The sequence below is a fragment of the Agelaius phoeniceus genome, chromosome 9 (assembly GCF_051311805.1).
Source record: "Agelaius phoeniceus isolate bAgePho1 chromosome 9, bAgePho1.hap1, whole genome shotgun sequence".
Taxonomy (NCBI): Eukaryota; Metazoa; Chordata; class Aves; order Passeriformes; family Icteridae; genus Agelaius; species Agelaius phoeniceus.
Genome location: NC_135273.1, coordinates 3,308,548 through 3,325,010, shown reverse-complemented (window position 1 = coordinate 3,325,010; position 16,463 = coordinate 3,308,548). Strand labels below are relative to the sequence as shown.

Sequence of the window (16,463 nt, the reverse complement as noted above, 5' to 3'; positions counted from 1 at the left end):
TCGGCCCTTCCCGAGCCTCGGCCCTTCCCGAGCCTCGGCCCTTCCAAAAGCTCGGCCCTTCCAAAAGCTCGGCCCTTCCCAAACCTCGGCCCTTCCCAAACCTCGGCCCTTCCCAAACCTCGGCCCTTCCCAAACCTCGGCCCTTCCAAAGCCTCGGCCCTTCCAAAGCCTCGGCCCTTCCAAAGCCTCGGCCCTTCCAAAGCCTCGGCCCGTGCCCACCCCTCCTGCCTGCTGTGGGCAGTGACAGAGCCTGGTGGTCATTCCCACTGGGATGGAGGCCAGGGATGATGCCCCAGGGGAACAATGCCACCCACAGCCATGGCCCCACTGCATCACCACTGGATCACAGAGTGATGGCCAGCACCAAGAGCAGGGCCAGCAGCATCAGGCTAAAAATAAACCCCCAGAAATGGACTTGCCTTGGCTGCCAGCCTCCTGAGGATGCAAAGGCACAGGAGCAACAACAGCCCTGACACCATCCATGCGTATCCAGCACAGGGAAGGGACAGGGCCAGAGGAGAGGGGGTAAGGGACCCAGCACAGCAGTGGAAATGCAGTGGGAGTGGGAATAGAATCCCAGCAGGTGAGGGGCAGCCTGCCCAAGCACATCCTCATCCTCCCCAGAGCACAGCTGGGGAAGGCAGAAGCTGCCACAACCCATATGGGGATGTGATGCTGCCAGGCAGGGTCCAGGAAAGCAGAGCTGGAGGGCAGCTGGTAACCCTGCTCTACATCATTTTCTTTTATTTCACTGCTTTATTGTGCCATCTTTAAACAAAACCCCCATGACAAGTTCTCCCATGCAAACACCTTTGGTAAGCCTTTGAAAATGTGCAGGTTTGAAACACAGAAACCATCAGCCAGGCCAGTCAGGCTGAGCCATTCCCAGTCAGGACATGAGCATTTCAGAGGACACCCAGGTGATTCCAAAGGCTGCAGGTGTGGGAGCCAGGGGTGCTCAGCAGGGCCCTCTCACACAGCTCCAGCAGCACCCCCTGTGCCTCACCAACACAGCCACACCTCAAAAACAAACACCTGGATTCCCTCATCTGACCTATGGGACTGCTTGTGTGGTACAGAGGGCAGGAAGGAGCAGCAGAGCCACTTGGAAAGTGTTTTTTTTTTTTTTTTTAATTAGCTAGTTTGGGGAAAGATGCACAACACAGGAGACAACACTCTGGCTGGTTAAACCCTTCAGGTAAAAGGGGATTATACTGCAAACACTGATGTATCCTTCAAGCAGGACCACCACTGAGCTGCTGACAGATGATTCCCCTACACAGCACACTTTGTAAGGTGAGGAAACCCTTCCAAGCCCAGGCTGCTTGTGTGTGCTGGTGCAGGGAGGCAGGAGCAGCACAGATCCCAGAGCCTGACCCATCCCACGGGTTTCAGTGAGGGAGGGATGGTCACCAGGGCACCAGCCACAGCTCAGGAAGGGTCTGCAGCACTTCCCGCCCAGCAGACCTCACCTGAGTTTTCTGAGGGTTGTTTTCTTACTTTGATATACTTGTTTGATGCATTTCAAGTGATATATTCCTAATTGTGTATGATGGAAAGTGATTTTTGTAGAAAAAGCTGTGATTCCCAGATGAAAATGTTCATTTAGTGGTTCAGAGGAAAAAAAAACCACAAGAGATTTTACACAAGCAGAGGCTCCCTGAGCTGAGGGGGGACCAAGAACCACAGGACTCTCATCCATTTTAGACACACAGCACAGAATTACAGAATGGTTTGGGTTGGGAGGGGTCTAAAGATCATCTTCCAACCCCCTCCCAGGGTCAGGGACACCTTCCACTAGACCAGGTTGCTCCAAGCCCCGTCCAAGCTGACCATAGTCTTGGCCAGCTCATTTAACCTGATCCTCTTCAAAAAGTTCTGAAACCCTCAAATAAAGAGCTCTTAGTGCAATAAAAAAAAATCTTCTATCATTTCTATCAGCAGCTTTAACTCCCTAACACTCCCTTGCACAAAGTTTACATTAGGAAAAATAATTAAACAGCTATTGGACTGATTCTGTGCTTGCTCAGCAAGTATCAGTACCTTGGTAACTTCCTTATGACTTTACAGAGTTTCCTGTAATTCCCAGAGAATTACCAGAGTTTCTGGGTACCCTTTCATGCAGGTTATTTCAGGGGTTTGGGACTTAGCTTGTGGCACATAAACATGGCATCACTCCCACAAGCCAACACCTGCATGACTCCCTAGAGCAGATATGAAGTGCTGAGGCTGAGATTCCAAGGGATGGCCACTGAATTCACAGAAAAACATCCATTTGTGAGGGAAATGCTGTTCCAAGTGTCCTTTCCTTCTGCACCAGCCAACAGGGGAAGACATGGTGTACCAGGGGAACCCACAGCAGGGTTAGGTGGGATTGGGAAGAGACAAAGCAGAACACAAAAGGCTCTGGGGCTGGGAGCTTTTGGGGCTGCTGAGCTCTGACCTCAGCCAGAAACCTGGAGCATCCTGGTCACCCCATAGCACTGGTGGAGATGGGGGTGATGATGAGACATTTGGATGGGATATTTGGGAGGAATTGTTCCCTGTGAGGGTGGGCAGCCCTGGCACAGGTGCCCAGAGCAGCTGGGGCTGCCCCTGGATCCCTGGCAGTGCCCAAGGCCTGGTTGGACACTGGGGCTGGGAGCACCTGGGACAGTGGGGAGCTGTCCCTGCCCATTGCAGGGATGATCTTTGAGCTCCCTTCCCTCCCAAACCATTCTGGGATTCCCTGAGCCTGTGAAGCAGCAGTGACCCTGCAGTGGCCATGAGCTGTGGGGTGGCTGCCCCAGAAAATGTTCATTTAGCAGCTCAGAGGGAAAAACCACCAGAGATCTTACACAAACAGAGCCTCACAGAGCTGATGGGTAGCAAGAGCCACGGGGCTCTGGTCCATTTTAGACACAGAACACAGAATTACAGAATGGTTTGGGCTGGGAGAGGTCTTGGGGAGCACAGACCTGACCTGGGGTGCCTGCCCAGCTGGCACCACACTCCTGCTGTGGGGCAGGGGTGCCTGGCAGGAGCTCAGCAGGAGAGAGGATGGAGCTCAGGACCCACTGAACACCTCAGCTTTACATGGTGTGTATCTAGCCCAACAAGAAATGTATTTTTCATGCCTTATTTTCTTCTTCTATCTGCTATTTTCAAGTCCCGAAAAAGCTACTGGACACAGAGCATCATTATGCACACCACAACCTGAACACAGCAGGAAATTTTAACATTTCAGCTGCATGCACAAAACCCTCTAACACATGTATATTTTATTTGATTTACTGCAATACTTTTCTTCCATCTCTTGAAAGTAATTTTTCTCTAAAGCATAACTGCTTAATTGGCAAGTGTACAAAATATAATTACACTGCATACAAGTTACAATATTGCTTATGGGACTAACACTGTTGATGCATTCTGCTTTATTTTGTGTTTAATCTCTATTAAGAGATCTGTGTGAAAATAGCAAGGTACCCTTGATCTTAAAAACATGACATGTAGTTCAGTCATTTCCTAACCAAAGCCCAAACAAATCCAATTGAAAGACAACAGAAAATTCCTGGCCTAGCTTGGCACGTCCAAGCTAATAAAATTCTTACATTCTCCTCTAAAGAAAGTGCAGTCCACAGGACACTGAAAAAGAAAATCCCCAGCGTCTCCAGGCTGAGGTTTGTCACATCCATTAGAGCCTGAGAGCGATGGAAGGACGTGGCACACAGGAAAACATGGCTGTGTGTGACAGCATCAGGGGGCTTCATTACATCCCCACAAGGACCTTTGCAATCCCATCTCTTACAATGAAAAGATGAAGAATCACAGTGCCTGACTCATGCCATCAGTGCCTGGTGCTTGGCAGCAGAGCCTCTCACCTTCTGTGCCCCTGGCTCTGCCAGCCAGGCCGGTGCCATTCCCAAATTGGAGGATTTGCCATTCCCAAATTGGAGGATTTGCCATTCCCAAACTGGAGGATTTGCCACTCCCAAAGTGCAGGAGGATTTGCCATTCCCAAAGTGCAGGAGGATTTGCCACTCCCAAAGTGCAGGAGGATGTGTTGGGAGAGGTTTGGGTTGGTATCAGGAGAGGGTTCATTCCCCAGAGGGTGGTGGGCACTGAACAGGCTCCCCAGGGAACAAGCACAGCCCCAGGGCTGAGTTTGGATTGTTGGGGTGTCTGCAGGGCTGGAGCTGGACTGATGATCCATCCCTGTGGCTCCAGCTCAGGAGCAGCTGTGGGACCCTTCCAGCAGCCCATGCTGTGAGCACTTACACCCAGGAGTAAGTTACTCTCAGGAGGAGATGCCCTGTGCAGAAATGGGTCTCACTGCTCTGACAGACACCTACCATCGGCACAGTTTAAGTGCCTTAAAGGTTTATTTCATTTGCTTGAGTAATGAGATTAATGTTTGTTTGTTTAAGCTAAATCATACAAAGGCAAACATCTAAATGTCCTTAATTCACAGCATTAGCCCAGGCTGTGCTACCACACGAGCCCATCTCACTGTCCTGCTTTTAATTGCACCAACAAATTCCTGCTTTGCTCCAGCTCCTCTCCCAGAGATCACACAGCACAGGGACACTTCAAGAAGCCAAATAAACCAATCAACATTGTCATTTAACATTTTTCCACTCCTTGTTTTCTTTGCCGCTGTTTTTCAACATATTTGACTTCTAGACCTAAAAAACCCAGTGTAAACCCAGCAGATATATCCCTCTGTATATATATTTTTAAGCTGAGATAGACATGATAGACCTCTGTGCATAGATATACAAGTATACAGGTGGATATAGATATATATAGATATACACACATATTGAAGGGATATGATACAATGTTCCTGCCACAACAGCTCCTGCACACTCAAGTACCACACAGACCAGAGCCCAGTAATCCCACAGACCCTATCCATGAATGATGGATGAGATGGACAGACCCACCTGCAAACTCACCTAAAAAGAAGAGTAAACCTGCAAACATCCAGCTGGATATTCCCACTTCAAAATAAAAACAAACATGCACACAAACACATTGCTTTCGTTCCTACCACTACCCCAGCAATGTACAATTCATGCTTAAATCTGAATTTGATCTGATTTGATCAGTTTTCACTCTTCTGCTCACAGGTTTCTCACCAGGGACAGAGTTATTTCTGATGTAGTACCATGGTCACCAAGAGCTGGCTGGGAGCTTGACTAAATTCTGCACAATTAGATACAGCAAATGACTATCAGAAAAAGGAATCCTGCACCTAAATTAACTCTCACCTGAGCCAGGCATTAGCCACAAAATGGACCAATACTGTCCCTATGAACTTCACACCCCGTGTCAAGTTCCTGGTGCTGGCCCAGAGGTAACTCATCCCTGTGACAGATCCAAGGCATTTTTTAAGGAAATGGTGGGAAATAACCCACGATCTTTCCTGAGTGCTCAAGGTCCCACCCTGCAATCTCCCTCTCCAGACAGAGGTCTCCTCTCTGCAAGTCACCCTCTGGAAGAAAATCTGTCATGCTGATGCTTGGGATCTGCAAATCCCTAGATGCTCTCATTTAAAGATGGGCTTTCATGGATTCTGAGGTCAGAAGAGACCCCTGTGATTGTCCAGCCTGACATGCTGCACACTGACTTACCTAAATCAATCCCTGCTTGAGCCTCCCTCACTCCAATGAGCACACATGCCTGAACTTGGCATTTCCAGAGGTGGAGGAATCACCAGCACCTTCAGCAGCCTCTTCCACCATCATCGGTGCTGAAACCACAGATCTCAGCTCTATTCTTCTCCTGGCTTCACCTTCCAGCTTTCAGGTCTTGTTAAAACTCTGCCTGCCAGACCCAAGAACTCTTTATTACTCAATTTATTTTCCCTGTGACAACACTAATCCCCTTAATTAATTTACCTTCCAACATTCTCCTGGATAAGCCAGGCAGACAGAGGTCCCGGCCCCTTCCCCTGCACCCCTTCCTGGCTCCTTTGGCATTCCCACAGCCCCTCCTGGACAGGCAGCAGGGACAGGGTGGCTGTCACGTCCCTCCCCAGCCTGGCAGCCACCTGCCAGCTCAGACAAGGAGCACACAGGACCTTTGGCCATGATATCATCTCAGTGCTGCTGGCTCGTGCCTCCGCGCTGCCCCACCAGGACATGATTTCTGCAGACAGCATCCTGGAGCTACAGCCCGGCTTGTTTGCTCTGAGATAGAGGAATTTACAGTTGGCCATCTGAGAAATATTACCTGCCTGTAGCCAAGCAATACAAATTGCTGTCACCAGCAGCAGTCACTCCTGTTTGTTATTTACCACTCTGCCAGCCCCGGTGACATTTCAAGCTCCAGCTGCGGTGACTCTCTGCCTTATCACAGCTTGCTCAAACATTAAGCAGTGTGAGGACAAAAATAAGTGTTCAGGGAGGCTTCTGGAAAGAGTTGTTTGGGAATTATTCCTGGTTTTACCACCGGATTTTGAGAGCTCAGCCAGTTGTCCTGCACATCCCCAGTCCAAAGAGTGCTGCTGTACCAAGCTGCATTTCTTGCTGAATTTTAAGGAAAAAAACCCTCCTCAGTTACTTTTATCAATCCCATTCACAAGCTCTTTAAGTGAAAAAAGGAAAGTTGGTTCTCAAGGATGTGCTGCCCCTAAACCCATGACAAAGGGAGCTGAGTGCATCACCATCCTGCCTCCATCCTCAAATAAATCCTCAGGATGCTTGGCCAGGACTCATGTGGAGCTGACAGGTCTGGGGTGTCCAGCCTGGCCTATTTCCTGCTTTTCTACAGTAACACAAGGTGAGCATTGCCACAGTTCACAAGAACTCTTCAGTAGTTCAAGACTCAGTAAAAAATACACATTACTGGCTCAGTTAGCTCTGTAAACCTCTTCAGTGAGAGGCACCAGGGCTGGAGCACAAAGGTCTGACTACAGCAGTGACTGCTCAATGTTCATTTCTACCACAACATTCACAGGGACTAAACATATCATTACTTTTCCCCATCAAAAAGTGTAGAATTTATGATTTTAATATCTTACAGAACTGTTTGTTGTTCTCATCAGTACCAGCCACAGTTTCTCTCTGCATCCCTTTCCCTCAAGCTCTGATTTCTGTTTTTTGCTACTGATTCCCCTGTCAGGCACCTGGATGTGCAGACGTGGACTGAGCTGGAGCACCCCAGTTTGGCAGCCAGCACCTTAAAAACCCCAGAGCCCCAGCTGGGATGGGAATGGGTAAAGGTGGAACAGACAAGCAGAGACACCTGACCAGATTCTCCCTCCTGCCACATCATTCAACAGAGTTTTTTCAGAAACAACCACAACAAAAACCAGCGGCCACAACCTCACTGCCTGTGGCTAGACCAGAATGAGAGCTCACCCCAGCACAGGGTGAAGCTAAAGTTGGCACAGGTATTCCAGTTTTAAGCTTTGGGACACCCCAATTCCAGGTTTGATGTTTAACTGTACCATTTTTTTTGTATGAAAAAAGGGAAGAGTTCAAACAAATGGCGAGTGAAAAATCTACATGAGCTTGTGCTACAGGATCGTGAAACTTCTGAGAAGCATGAGAACATGAAAACTAATGAAAAAAAAGGGGTTTTTTCCACATATTGAGTTGAAATCAATTTCATCCACAACTAATCACAGCAAAGCTTAAGGCTCTCAACTTTTAAATGCAACATCTACTATTTAGCTTAATTACTTTGCTTAATTTACTGGCTCCTTCCAACATCCCCTCTCACGGAAAACCTGGTTTTCAACATCAAAATGTCAAAAAACCTGACACTGTCTGACAACTCTACAGGTACCACCAGCACCTCTTATATTTGGCCTCACCTATCTTTTAAAAGGGAATTTATTTGCAGGGGTTTCTGTCCACTAACACCAACAAAGGACATTTCCCACACCCCAGGGTGTGACACCCACTGCCTGCACAGGGACTCATTGCTGGTTTTGCTGATTTCCTACCCCAACAATGATGGTACCAGCTCCAGCACTGTGCCAGCTGCATGGAAACCACAGGGTTTACAGATTTCCATCTCTTCCCTCGGCCTCTTTTGGGGCCAATCCTGCACTCCTTGTGCACCTGTTACTATCCCAAAGGCCATCAGCATCTCAGAGGGGCTCATCCATGCTCCCAGCCAGGGTCACTCACACCTTGCAGAGCCACACATTTATAGTCATTACAGTAAAAACCAAAAGCCAGGCTAATTGTGGAATATCCCACAATTTTGTGCCAACCTCTTCCGCACACAGGCTCCTCTTTCTTCAGTGTGAATGGATCACAAAAAAAAAGAAAAAGAAGATAGACAGCATCCATTACATATCTGTTATATTTAGCAACAGAGAATCCATCTGCATTATTCCTGGTCTCATTAAAGACTTGGCTCCTTGTAAATATTGTGTCTGTAATCCCCACGTTTTCCCTCTGAGCCTGCTTCAGGGGTCTATTTCTGTAATAATTGGTGTGTGTTGTTGCACAGAAACAGTGGCTGAGTGTCTGTCAACACTGCACAAGTGAATGTACACAGGAGCAACTGCAGCACAACTCCTGTGGAAATCAGCTCCACCAGGTCCCTGCAGCACCTCCTCAAAAAACTCCCAGCCAAGGAACCTGAACTCCACACATGGGCCCAAAAAATGGTGGGATTTGGTCAACCTTGGTGAGGCCACTGTGGTGGCAAAGATCCTTCCTCATCCTACACTGCTCCAGCTGCTGGGTGAAGCAGAGCCCAAAATTCAACAACCAGGCAGGTTTATTTAAACTATATAAAACCTAATTCCATCAGCAGGGATGAAAAGGAGCCCAGGGCAGTTACTTTCAGCAGGATCACTGTTTTTTATTGGCTTAAAGGAGACATGAAATCACTGCCAGATACGGCTAGAGGAGCAAATCATTAATAATTAAAATCTACAACTGATGCATTCAAGTAACTCAGGTTTTATTTGAATCTTTACATGAAGTCTCAGAACAGATGGGACTTTATGGATGCCTATCAAGATGCCTACCCTGATCCACCCTGGAAGACCATGTATGTGAAAAACAAGGCTGAATTATCCAAAATAACCCTGGCATGCATGGACACACAGCTTCTGCCAGCTGTGGACCCCAAAAGGGATTCCAGGGACTGCCCTCCCCTGGGAAAAGCCACAGAGGAGGGATGAGCATCTAGGATCCCCCAGAGCATGCTCTGCTCCTGGCTGGGATTTCAGGATGGGCAAAAAATCCCATAAAAACTCCCAGAATTGGCAACCCCACCAGGCAGCAGCACTGATGACCTCAGGGAAGGGTTGGTGGCTCCATCAAAGCTGGTTCCAACCACGCTGAGCCCTGCCAGAGCCGCTGCAGGGGTCTGACAGCAACACCCCAGGAGCTACACTCGTCTCCCCGCTGGATAAAACACGTGAAACACCCAGAATCACAGCATCAGTGGGAACAGAGGCAGTGACACACACACACAGCCCTCTGAGGCATCCTCTGCAGCAGCACAGCTTTGATGTTCTCCCCCAAAACACGGCCCTTGCTCCTCACCACGCTCCTCCTCCATCTGAATTACACCTCAGACCAGGCAAAGCAAACCCCATCCCACCCACACTGACTTTCACATCATGCAGGTGCAAAACTCTGCTTCCACCACGTGTTTTTCCCCTCAACTACAGCTGCAGTTCTTTCTGATAATCCCATGGAAGTTCCAAATCATATAATCAGGCTCCAATAAATCACAGCACATCCCAGGGAGAGTTTAAGGCAAAGCTGGGTGGAGCTTTGAGCTACCTGGTGTAATGGAAAGTGTCTCTGTCCATGGCAGGGGGTTGGAATAGGATTTGTTTTAAGGTCCCTTCCAAATCAAACCATTCTGTGATTCTATAAAAACATTACAGAGGAAAAAAAACCCCAAGCTTTGGCAGGAGGGCCCCCATGACCTTCCCACACAGCATCACCATGTTCCCCCCTCACCCAGATCAAGTCCAACAAAAAGCAAACTCCAATGTTCCACCTGCATTATCACCTCAGAGAGGAGAAACAAAAACTAAAAAGCTCCAGATGTTTATTGCTGGTTCTTAAAAAAATCTCTGGTGCAAGAAAGGGGAAAGCACACTTATAAAGCACCATTGTAGAACTGAACAAGTGACACTGATTCTTCTGTGCTCTGCCACCAAAACTCCTGCTGACTTCACACAGAATGTTATGTGGTGACTCCCTGGTAAAATGCCAAAATCCCAGACTCCTCACCACGACGGGGCAGAGCAGAAGCAGAAAACACGTGGGTGGTACAATGAGGAGATTTGGTTTCCAAGACCTTGTTGCTGCAGAGGATGGTTGTGACATTTTTCATCCTTTCACCTAAATCTTATCTTGTTTCCTTTGGCAAAGGAGAAGGAGGGAAAAAACTCCAACTATGGGAATGTGGCATAAGGAATGAGAGGTGGCCCAGGCATATCTGACCACGACAAACTGCATTCTAGAATTACATCCTCATACTGGGTGTGACAAACTGCATTTGAAGTTACATCTTCCAGCACCACAAACAGCAATGGAGAAAACACCAATTCCTGCCTAAAACAATTCTGTTATCCCAGTAACCAGAGCAAAACCAGCAGTGACTTGCCAAAACCTCCCCTCCAAAGTTTCAGCGCTCTCTGCAAGAGGGGACCCCAAAAATCATCTTGCAGCCCCTCCACCTGGTCTTTAATTCAGCTGTGAGACCTGACCATTTCTCCTTTCAGAGTTCATAATCTAAATATCCTTACAGCTGGACAGAGGGATCTGAAAAAAACCCCAATTTCTAGGGCAGGTGTAAGTCATCAGCTCAAATTGAATTGCTCACCAGAAGCTCCACTCTTTACTTCTTTAACTTACTACAACCAAAATACAAAGCAAAGACAGGAACCCTCACTAGATCTATGTGAGGAGTAAATGTGACACCCATCAGGTTTATGAGACAGCACCATCCACCAGATCTTAACAAAACACTCATCAATTGCCAGCGCTGTGTTCCCAGCAGCTTTTCCATTTCTTCTGCTTTAAACATGAAGCCTCTTTCAATTTCCACAGCTAGTAAACACCCAGGGAAAATTAACCTACCTTTTCCAAATGGTTGGGCAAACCCAGATTAAGGGGTTTTTTTATTAGTATATTTCATTCTTGCCAGAGTCAGCCGAACTGAAGAAGTTTTATTTGAACTGCAGCCAGCCTGATGGATAAATCAACTTTTCTGGCCAAAGGCTTCAATGTGTTACTTCCAGCTCATGCCTGGGACCTCATACTTTGAGGCTGATGCTTTTTCTGATACAAGGAATATTATCACCAGACCCAGTGACAAATCTGTGTACTGAAATGCCAGAGTTAAGGATGACAGTTTGTGCTACAGTTCTTGCTGTGGAGAGATTCCTGTGAGTGTTTTCCATCCAGGAAAAGCAGGAGAGGGAAAAGGGCACAAGTTTGCCCTTGGAGGAGTGGGGGGATGAGAGGGAGCTGTCAGCAAAGGGGCTCTGACAAAAACCCCCAGATCCACATGGGCTGGAAAACCGCCTTAAAAAGAGGGAAAGCTGACAGCAAGAAAACATCATCTGTGATTTGTACACTACAAAATTGACAATAAAACCCTGGACCAGGGAAGCATCTCAGTCTGAAATTCTAGGAGAGAAAGGAAAAGCCAAAGCTCCTGCAATCCGTGCTCCTAAACACGGGAGAGTGCCACCACTCTGACTGAACTACCTTATTTTCTGTTCAGCTTCAGAAACACTTGGTTGTAACTTTGAAAAGGAAAGATATTTTGATTGCCCATGACTGGAGACAGCTTGGATCAAGTGAGGAACAGCCCAGAGCCCCCAGGTTTGCTAAGGATGAAAGCCAACCTCTGTCCCCCCTAATGGCTAACAGGTGGGTTTCACAAAACGTCTCCAAAAATAAAAAGCTCCTTTCTAAAAATACCACCCTGCAATCACAACGCCAGAATTTCCAGAAAAAATACTGACGATAGCTGACGTTTCCCAAACAATCGCTTTTATGGGAACTTGGGGCTGCCCCTGCAGCAGAAAGTTTTGCCAGGCAAAGAACAGAAATCCCTGTTTAAGATTTGAGCCCCGTGGACGGACCCATTCCCTCAGCCAGCTCCGGAGCTGGAGCACAAATCAGCTTTATGGAAGTAACAGATTACAGAACACATCGCTACAATTTTTTTTTTTTTTTTACTAGAGGATGCGTAATTGAAATGTCTGAGATCCAACAATCACCTCGGAATTCATAAATACCTCATAGTATTCCAAACACACTCTCCTATAATGAGACCGTCTTCAATTTTCCTTGGTAAAAGAGAGACCTTTAAAGAATGCTAAAGCAGGTCGGCGCCCTTATGCACTGATGGAAACAGGAACAAAAGCATTTTGTCACCAGGCATCTCGTCTATCATTATTTCCCTCACTCTGCTTAAACAAACCTAAAAGTACGCGCCTCTTCTTCCTCCCCCCGTCCCCAAATATCGGCAAAAAGCGGGATTCCATCCCGAAGGAAAGCCACCATCTGTATGGGAACAAGGGACCGTTACACCGAGCCGTCAGCGCCGATCGCTCTTTCCTCCTGCTCCGCTAATGTTTTTTAAAACACAGGATTAAAATGTCATCCCACCCCTCCCGTTCTCGGGAGCCGTGTGTATTCCTCTCCTCCGGTCACGGTGTACTTAATCAAGTGTGAATGATTAAAGTACTTCAATTAGAGCTACGTACATTCATTGCAGGCAATTCAAAGGCAGCGGAGAAGTGCAGCTGAAAGAAGAAATTACTTCTACTACTTTGAGATCTCCATCTCCTACTTTCCTCCTCCCCAGCACAGCCAGAGCCCTGGGACCCGGAGAAGTACCAGGCGCTAAGCTCCAGCCAGGATTTACCTTGGGGGCACGTCCCTCGGCAGGACAAAAGCCTATTCTTTCCCCCTCAGCAAGTCCTGCAAGTTTGGGGGGGGGAAATGTTATTTTTTTTTTTTTTTTATGGTGGAACGGAGGGGTGCGAAAAGAACAATCTCAGCACCTAAATCCACGCACCCCCTCTGATTTTCCATTCTAGGGATACCAGGGAAAGGCTTAAAACGTCCAGATGGAGGGGGGAAAATATAGGTGATAAATAAATAGTGGGGAAATGATTCTGATTTCTGGCGGAGGGGTAAAAGGTGGGAGGGAAGGAGCGAGGCGCGGCCCCGCGGACACCGCGCACCTCCGCGGGTTAGAAGCGTGCAGAGTTGCTAAGTGACTGAGGGGCGAGCGCGGTTATTCAGCAGCAATAAAAATATTTTTAAAAAATTAAAATTAAAAAAAATTAAAATGCTAAACCAATTTTTTTCCTCCCGTAATCTACCTAAAATTAAGATTAAAAAAAAAAAAAAGCCAATAACTAAATACACTATCCCCCCCCCCGCCAAAAAAAAATAAATTCTAAAGGCAGCGCAAGGCGGCGGCTGCTCCGCGTCCCCTGGAGCATCGGCCGCGCCGCACCGCGGGGTTCCCCCCTTGCCCAAACTTTCCTGCCGCCGCCGCCCCGTTAATCCCCCGGCAGATGTTGTCGGCGGCTCTCGGCACTAAGTAAACAATGCGGGGCCCGGCACAACAAAAGATTTCCCACTTCACCCCGCCGCTCCGCGCCCACCCGCGCAACTTGCGCGGCCGCCTCCCACCACCATCACATTTCCACCTACCCTCCCCTCCTCGGGTTTGTTTTTTTTTTTTTGCCTCCTCTGTCCCCCTCGCCGGTGAGGTTGGCTAAAGCAAAGATGTCCTCGCTTTTCCCTTGTCCTTCTCGCCGGGAAGCGCAGCCGCCGCCGCCGCTCCCTTACCTGCTCCCGGCCGCCGCCAGCCCCGCGCCGCTCTTCACCGCCGCATCCCTTCCCGCATCCACCGCCGGGCTCTGCTTGCCGGCGATCCACCTTAAAAACGCCACCCGCTCGCACACCGCACAAAAAAAAAAAAAAAAAAAAAACCAACTTAATCCTTCCCCCCCACCCCCCCTTTCCCCGCTCTCCTGCTCCGCCCGCCGCCGCGCCGGGAGCGGACGGGGGCACCGGAGCCCCGCAGCAGCAGCGGAGAGGATGCTAATTGCAACTTGGGGGGGAGGGCCGCTCTTCCCCCCCCCCCCTTTCCTGCTTCCTCTTTTTTTTTTCCTGCCTTTTTTTTTTTTCTTTTTTGTTTGGGGTTTTTTTTGGTTTTTTTCTTTTTTTTTTTTTTAAGCCAGAAAGTGCCCGGGCGGCGTTGGGCGGAGCGGCCGCTCCCCCTCACCACGCTGGGTGAGCGGAGAGCGAGGAGAGGTAGAGGCTCTCACTGCCTCGCTTTTTTTTTTTTTTCCTTCTTCTTTTTCTCTCTCTCTCTCTCTTTTTTTTTTTTTTTTTTTTTTTTTTTTTTTTGGCAATAGGCGGGGTCTCTCCTTGCAAACCAATGACACAAACCCACATGGACCAGCCTCGCCCCCTATAGATACTCTTCACTACAAATAGGCTCTCTCGGGGGATTAGTGGATCAGCTAAAGTACAAACAGACGCAGCGAGGAAGGGGCGGGGGGGGCGGCGGGAGGCGCCGGGGGTGGGGACCGGCACCGGGACCGTGCGGGGCAGGGCAGGGCCGGGGCTCGGCGGGGCTCCGGGGGCGGGCAGGGGGCTTCGCGGGGCGCGGCGCCTGTTGCGCTCGGCGGCGGCCGGCGGAGGGGCGGGGAGGGCGGGCAGGAGCGGCCGCCGCCGCCGCCTTTGTTCGGCCACCCGCGCTCAGCGCGCCCGGCCCGGCCCCGCAGCAGCGCGGGCACCGCCAGCGGCCCCGGGGGACGCCCGGCCCGGCCCCCGCGCCGCGCTCGCATCCCGGCCCCATCCCGGCTCCATCCCGGCCCCATCCCGGCATCCCGGCCCCGCAGCGCGGCCGGCGGATAGAGGCCAGCGGGGATTGGGGCCAGCGGGGATGCGCGGCCCGCGCCGTTGTTGGCATCCCCGAGGCCGAGGGGCTGCGCGGACCCCGGCTCGCTGCGAGCGCGGTGTGATCGCGGCCGGGCGTTCGGCTGGGTGCGAGATAACGAGAGCGCGCTCGGCGCGCATCTGTTTGTATTTGTATGCCGTATTACCCCCCTAGATTTGGGAATTAGTGTTTTGACAGACGTTCTTCATCGGCTTATCACAAGAATGTGGGCAGGTGGTGATCCCATCTTTTTGTTGTATAATCATCGAGCCTCCTGCATTATATATATATCCCGTGCTTCGCAATCAGCCTGGGAAACAGTACATTCCTTTTCTACTCAAAGCCCTTGAACCAGCTCAATTGTCCATCACAATAAATAAGCGAGCTTCGGTTTTTGTGGGTGGAATTACACGGTGAAGGGCCTAAAGATCGTGATTCTTAGGAGCACGTTGTACGTCCTCAGTGGATGTTTACACCACGTCCATCATTTGTCCTCCCAGTACCTGCTGCCGGGGGCTGCTGCTGCTGTCCCGCAGAAGCTGGAGCCTCCCGTGGCCTCGGCTTACCAGGATTGCCCGTGGTGTCCCTGCAGAGATGGCCACAGCTGTGGCCACCCCGTGACACCCAGGCTCTGCACGGTGTGGGTACAGCCAGGCACCTCCACGCAGATTTTAGCAAAATTCAGCAGCTTTCAGCTGGAAGAGGCATCTAATTCTGCACTTTTCCCTTTGGCAAAAGTCCCTCCAAAGGGAAAACTCTGCTTGCCTGGAGGAAACCTCAACATGGAAATCGCAATTTCCGTATACTGGGACTTGTTGGATTTCCTTCATCGGCAGCACTGCGAACTGTCAAAATATTGTGGGCAGCTCCTTCGCACGTGGGATGTGGGCTGCAGTGGATGGAGGGATTTGCACTGACCCAGGCCTTGCTCCTGGCATTGCAGTGGGGATTTTTTTACACCAGGACTCCGCTCTCTCTTTGCTTTACCCAGATTGCTGTGTTAAACATTCCACACACAATGTAGGGGGGTGCCAGGCAGGAACACAGCAATTGCTTCCAATAAATAACCTTGGGTTCATGATGTAAACAAAGGCAGTGACATAAGTTGAGGCCAAAGACACAAATAATTATTTCATTACCAGAGCAATTAGGTTACAGGTTGTAAAGGAGAAAGCTCTTAAGCTACACATCTTCGAGTTTAGCAGGGGGCAATCCTCAGGCATGTGGATTTTTCTTCAAACTATTTGGATTGCGATCGAACATTCATCAAGTGTGAAATAGCCTTTGTAATGAGATGCTCGGAAAGAAGATACACAGTGGGTTCAGTGGGAGGCCTGGAACGACGGGGGTTTAACTTCAAATTGCAGCTTTTAAAACTTCCATTCAGCTGCTGTCCAACCTTGAAGGAGTTTCAGCTCCTCCAGTGCCTCACTGGTTTATATAAAATTTAGAGTGCGCTCAGAGTGGGGTGTTTTGGCTTCCCAGAGCTTGGGAGCAGCAGTTTTGGGAGAAGTGGAGGAATTACCAGCCCAAGAGGACGATTGTTCTGCTGTGTGCAGGCACAGACCAGA

General features: G+C 49.4%; 1 protein-coding gene across 2 annotated transcripts in view; it reads right to left on the bottom strand.

Annotated features, from left to right (window-relative positions):
- Window positions 1-13,944, bottom strand: part of CTBP2 (C-terminal binding protein 2) — a 132,555-nt gene extending 118,611 nt beyond the window's left edge. Inside the window, exon 1 of one of the 2 annotated variants that reach the window (XM_077182782.1) lies at window positions 13,794-13,944. The gene's annotated coding sequence lies outside the window, so the exon portion shown is untranslated. The other variant, XM_077182783.1, reaches the window with a different exon arrangement.
- Window positions 13,945-16,463: the final 2,519 nt, after the last annotated feature.